Consider the following 6,108-nt stretch of genomic DNA (forward strand, 5'->3'; position numbering starts at 1 on the left):
ATAAAAAGCAGGGAAACCTATTACAGGGGCTACTGAATCACCCAGATGAAATGTGACTGTGGCTTGGATTGGGAGGGCAGTCATGGAAGTGGTGAGAACTGGGTCCATTTGCCTTTTGTATGATGGGCTCTGCTGATAATTACGCTGAGGGAGGTGTCTGCACATTGGCATTTCCCTTATATCCGCAATCTTCTACCCATTACTAAGCAGGACTCAGCCTTGCAATTAATTCGCATCCCGACTTACCGAAGCCCAAAAAGAAATGTCTAGACCCACAAAACAGAAGCAGCATGTGATATTTTCATACATGCAAATTGTGGACCACCATTTCCCTTCTTTTCCTGCCACCCCAAACCTGTGAACCATTTAAAAATAAGGCACCCAGAGCACTTACTGATCTGTGGATGTTATCGATCTGTCCAACAAGCAAAATGTTTTTTAATCTAAAAACCAGTATTTCAGGGTACAAGTGGTTTCCTTGCTATAACCACCTCCCCAATGCATATTAGTCTAAGGTATGGCAAAGCTTGCTAACTTTCTCAGATGGTCTGAAGAGCATCTTGTTCCACTCTCTTTTATCCTTGGAGATCTTTCTTTTGACCTTTAGGAATGGCTTAGGAGTCAGGGGGGCCAAAGACCTAGATTGTGAATGATCTCATGTTGGTTACAATTGTTCTTTAGTTCATTTAGTTTGGAGAGAATACTCTGTATTTTATTTACCTTTGCTCTTCACTTCATTCATGCAATTAGGTTGTTGGTGACTTCTATCACCAAACCCAATTGGCCAGGGGAAAGTGAAGACACACATGAATGAAGGGACAGGTGAGGTGAGCACACTCAGGTGCACAGGCATCAGCTTCCTCAAGACCTATGGTTCTTCATATTTGGAAGGACATCTGGCTCACTTGAAATAAACAAGTGAAGGTTCAGTCTAATCTTAGTCTATATCTCAGCCAAAGAGAATGAATGAGACAGAAGCTACAAGAGAAATTGAAGTGATCTAAATATTTCCCAATTCTATTCTATAGCTGATATATACTAGTAAAGCATTATACCAGTTATTTCAAAGATGAATGAGACATGATCTTCGCCATCAGTTTTATAGAGAATGCATGCAAACAACTAGAATAACCCCTTTATAGGTAGGTGTCTTCAATCTAAGCCTACTTCTCAACTTTAACTTTTCTGAAAGATTTGTCAATGGAGTTGCAACTCATGAGCCCATTCAGGGCATTTGTATAAGTGTAACAATGTGATAAATTCTGAATGCTTAAATCCGGCAGAATCTCCAATCAGACAAGGTTTTCTTATCAGTCAAATCAGCAACTATATTTTGAGTCCATATGGGGCATTTTGTAAGCTAGCAGATGCTTGGGTACAAGTAAAAGGATGGGCATATTTCTCTCCCTTTAGGTACTTGTATTTTGTATTCTAATTGAGATAACAATTATCAATAGAATGCAATCACTGGAAATGTGTACAGGCAAACACATTAATTCCAGTCTTTGGAAGTGGGATGAACTGGAGATAGGTCAGTGCTGTGTGGACAGCCAGGAGAAAGGTTGGAATGGAGATAAGATGGCTTGTTTTCTGGGGCCGGGTGGTGCCTTTCAGATGTTCTTCCAACGTGTTCTCCTGGAATGCGAGTCGGGAAGTTAGCTGAACCTTTATTTTCATCGTTGCCCGTGAAAGGTTATGTCTGACATAAGCTGGTGGTCTCTGCGAAGTCTCCAAGGTATACTGATCTTTCCTGGGAGTGTTCCTGACACGCTCAGTTCACAAAGAACATCCCCACAGGTCTCGTAACAAACCCAGTGACAAGTCACGAATGTTGGCTTTCAGATTCAACCCTGATGCTAACAATTTCATCTCTAATGGTTTACTTAAAATCCTGAAAAGGGCCCAAATGATCACAGCACAGAACCATATACTAAAGAAAGAGTTCCCTCCCCTTCCTATGTCTTCCCCCCCCCCCCCCGCCCCACACACACCCATCGCAAAGTATTACACATTGGCTTTCCTTGATTATGTTCATTTCTCAAAATGGGTAAAAAAAACCTGCCAGAGGCTGCAGCATTGGGGAGTTTCACCTCTTTTTAAAATGGTTGAGACTAAGCCAGTGCAGAGCTTTCATGAGGACCTCACAACCTATCCAGGCTGGTTCACCTCTGCCCGCCCTCTGAACCCCTCTTCATCCTCCCTCTATCATCCCCTGAAGTCACTCAGTGCGGACCAGATGGAGAAAAGCATTCCTATCGATCCGCTAGCTCTACCTGGCGAATTCTACCCGCATGTGATTCTCCTCTGGTTCTGCTCCTGCTCCAGCCGCCCCGCGAGCCATGAAGTCATGTTTTCGGCTGGTGCCTTGATGTCTTCCATCGCTTCATTTCCTGACTCCTTTAAAGCCTGCACCTGTGTTGTATCCACACAGGAGGTTTGAATTAAAAGCAGCCTCGCAGAGGATGGGCTGACCTCCCGGGGTTTTTAAATGAATTTTGAAGTCGTAAGGCTTTAAGTCGTAACATACTTCCCTGGAAATGGTCTGTTCCCCAGGACACGTGAAAACGCTAAATGGAAAACAACGGCTTTGTCTGCTTTTCTTTTTTCAAGAAAACAGAGGATGTGACTTAAAGGTCTCATGATTTCAGGTTGGACATTAAAGGTAAAAGGCTTCTTTCCTAGGGGTTCTTAAAAGATAGCGACTCATTTTTAAATCACTCACATCCAGAGGTATTGAGTTTTCAAGGATGTGCCAGAGAAGCAAAACACCCAAGTATGTCATGGCCCTCCCTAGCAATCCTACTGTTACAAGAGATTTACTTTTATAAAAATCATTGCTACCCATAAAAACCTGGAAAAGATAAAAACGTAAAAAAGGGTTTTGTATTGCAGACCACACATTCAATATGTTACGTTCATATGGTCTTTTTCTTCAACAAACATTTATTGAGCTTCTTTATGTGCCGGGCGCTGGGGAGTCAGAGACGAACAGAAGCAGCCTCTGCTTTCACGGAACATACAGGACCATTGCAGTGGTCTCTTCCCACAAGCACTCTGGAAAAGGCCTCTAAGACCCCACTGTAACTCTTAAGTTCCACAGATGCGATATCAAGTCTCAGAGGATTGAAGACACGGTGTGAGGACACCCAGGGCCAGAACCTCAGCCTCCTAAAGCTTTCTTATGGCTCTTTCTAGAAGCTCGATTTTGTTCACCAAGGACACGTGGGCAAAGTGAAGAGAACACAGCTTAGGATGAGGGGGGGCTTGATGTCCACCCAATGTGGCCACTAACTACTGGGGTTTGTGCACAGGTCGTGGGTCAGTATTTCTTCCCTGATGATACAGACTTCCCGGAAGGCTTATTGCATTTGCTCTCAGTCAGGCTTCTCCCCGGGAAATGCTGACTTAGTAGTTCTGGATTGGGGCCTGGACCTTTGGTGGGTCTTTAGAAACTTGTGGAAATACTGAACTAAGTGAGCCGTGCTCTTTAACTATAAGAATATGTTAAAGTAAAGTGAAATCAAGGGAGACAAGGCCATAGAAACATCGGTAGAGACAGGATCTTGCTTCTAAAGCTCAAAGGCTCCTACCAAGCTCTCCTTCTGTGATCAATATTCTTTGCCCACTGATCTGACCAGCTTCTTCTGGCCTTCTGAGGAAAACCACTCCCATTTAGATAGGTGGAGGACTCCTAGAATTCATAGAAACTTCATTCCCTGCAGACTTTTGCCTATTATAGAATGATTTCACTCCATGTAAATTTTGGGTATATATGAACGTGTGGAAATAACATCTATTTATATCTCAATAGGGAGACAAAGAGATACTCACCACCTAATTTTCACCTGACCTGTTAAATAGGTTTGGGGGGATTTTGTTGTTGTTGCTGAACCAAGAAAAGCAAAAATTGTACTTCGACTTCCAATGTCTTCCAAAGGTAAATCATTAGTGTTTAAATACACTATTCTTAAAGGCTAAATACTCCCACCTAGAAAAAATGGAAGGCTTCAGTGAAACACACACATCATTGGGTTAAAACAAACAAACAAACAAACAAAAATCTCAGCATAGGCATAAATCTGCGAACTAACACAGTTCACGGGCTTTTGACCAATTGAATAGTTTGAATTTTTCCAACATAGAATCCCCAGGCTGAGGCTTTTGCTGGGTGCTCGCGTCCAACCATTTCCCACCATGAGACGAAACGATAGAGCCACCCAGCCAGGGCACATTTAGGAATGATCCTGGGATCATTTGTAAACTTTCTTTTTTCTTTCCTTCCACTTATTTGAGTCACAGGATTAAAGACATTGATTTCTGATATGAAACAAAAACTGGCTGATGACACCATTCTGGAAATATCTTGACCTGAAATATCTGACAAAGCCAGATAATGGGGCTGGACAGAAAAATCAGAGAGAAAAAAGAGACTTGTATAATTCAAGCAAAACCAAATTCCTGATGCCAAAGAATGTGTGTATGTACTCATGTGTGTGGATATTTACTTCTGAGTTTCTTTATCTAGTTTACGTGGCTCTAATTACGGGTTTTCCCAACAGTTAATGATGGAGCTCCCCTTTTGTGCTAGTCATGATGCTAGACAATGTGAGGATTCCAAGAAGATAGAATATCTACTCCTGAAGAAGTATTTTATCCATCATTTATATTTTCTCACCTGTAAAATGCACTTGTGGGTGAGAGCACAGCAGGAAGGAAGAAAGAATGAGCCAGAGTCAGAAAATAGCTCTATTCCCAGCACTGCTCATCACTAACTGTGTAAATTGAGTCTCAGTCTCTTCATCCATAAAACAGGAAGTCCTTTCAACCCTAAGAGTCAATGATTTCTGTAATACAGAGGGCTTTGTGAGAAAAGTTAATAGTCCCAAAAATATAGGGGGATATGGCAATGTCAGTACTCTCTTGGGATAACTTTACAGGGTCATTAGTCCTGGGAAGAATGGGGCCTTTTGGGTTGTTAGAGATGGGTTTTTCCTTCCTTCCTTCCTTCCTTCCTTTCCTTCCTTCCTTTTCTTCTTTCCATCTTTCTCTCTTTCCTTTCTCCCTTTTTTATTTCTTTTGAAAGGAGAAGGAACATGTATACATTAGCCTCATCTTTTCTTCTTGTAGTTTTCTAAAGAAGCTTCTCCAGTCCTTGCTCTGGCTATCCAGTTATTAGAGAACAAGTCCCCTGTTAGTCTCATGATAGGTAACAATGCAGAGACAAAACAAGTCTCCAGGAGCTGATTTTAGCATTCAAATCCCAAGCAGAAGGGATAGATTTAAAATTCTGAGCCCAGCACAAACCTCTTCATTTTCAAGTTCATTTACCCTTGCCAACATGCAACCTCCTGTTACTAAGAGGGGGAAAAAGCTTTAAAAGACTCATTTAAAAGGCTGAGGAGCCTTTTGGGATCTCCACAAGCTCTTTAAAAACATATTTTGATGATATGAGTGTAAACAAATCAAAAGCATATGGATTAAATTTCCCTTAAATTACACAGAATTTTTTAAATGATGGGAGGGTGGAAATGTGTTTGAAAAAATATGTTTCTGGTTTTACTGACTCAGACATATGCAAATGAGCTGACGTTTTTGACTGACCCAAAATGATGGCAGGTTTGTCCATCATCTGCCTTTGAGGATCTGTAGTGCTTCATGAGTCTTCTCTGGTTTTTAACCCAATGAGTAGAGAGGTGTCTGTCAATACAGGGTTATATTTAGAGAAAGACCAAAAGCATTGTAGGTTCTACCTTCTCCTTGAGCTAAAGAGCCCTATTTCCTGGGATTTGACACCATGACTCCCCTTGGACCAGTGAAAGGAATTAGTGTTTATTTTTAAAAATACAAGTCTATACAGGACTGTACAACCTGGACCCAGATGCCAACACTTGCATCCAGGCTGACCTTCTTCCCAGTCCCTAGGCTGGGAGCCAACCTCAAGCCTTCAATCCATGCTTTTCAAAATACTCTGGAGAGTCACATTGTCATCATTACAACTCCCAAAGATTGCTAATGCCAGGGACAAGAATACTCAGAAAGGGAGAAGGTGGCTGTGTCCTTATGAACACCAACACTTCATCTACAAAGCAGAATGTTTGGATCTTCCTT

Source organism: Eptesicus fuscus, chromosome 12, assembly GCF_027574615.1.
Source record: "Eptesicus fuscus isolate TK198812 chromosome 12, DD_ASM_mEF_20220401, whole genome shotgun sequence".
NCBI lineage: Eukaryota > Metazoa > Chordata > Mammalia > Chiroptera > Vespertilionidae > Eptesicus > Eptesicus fuscus.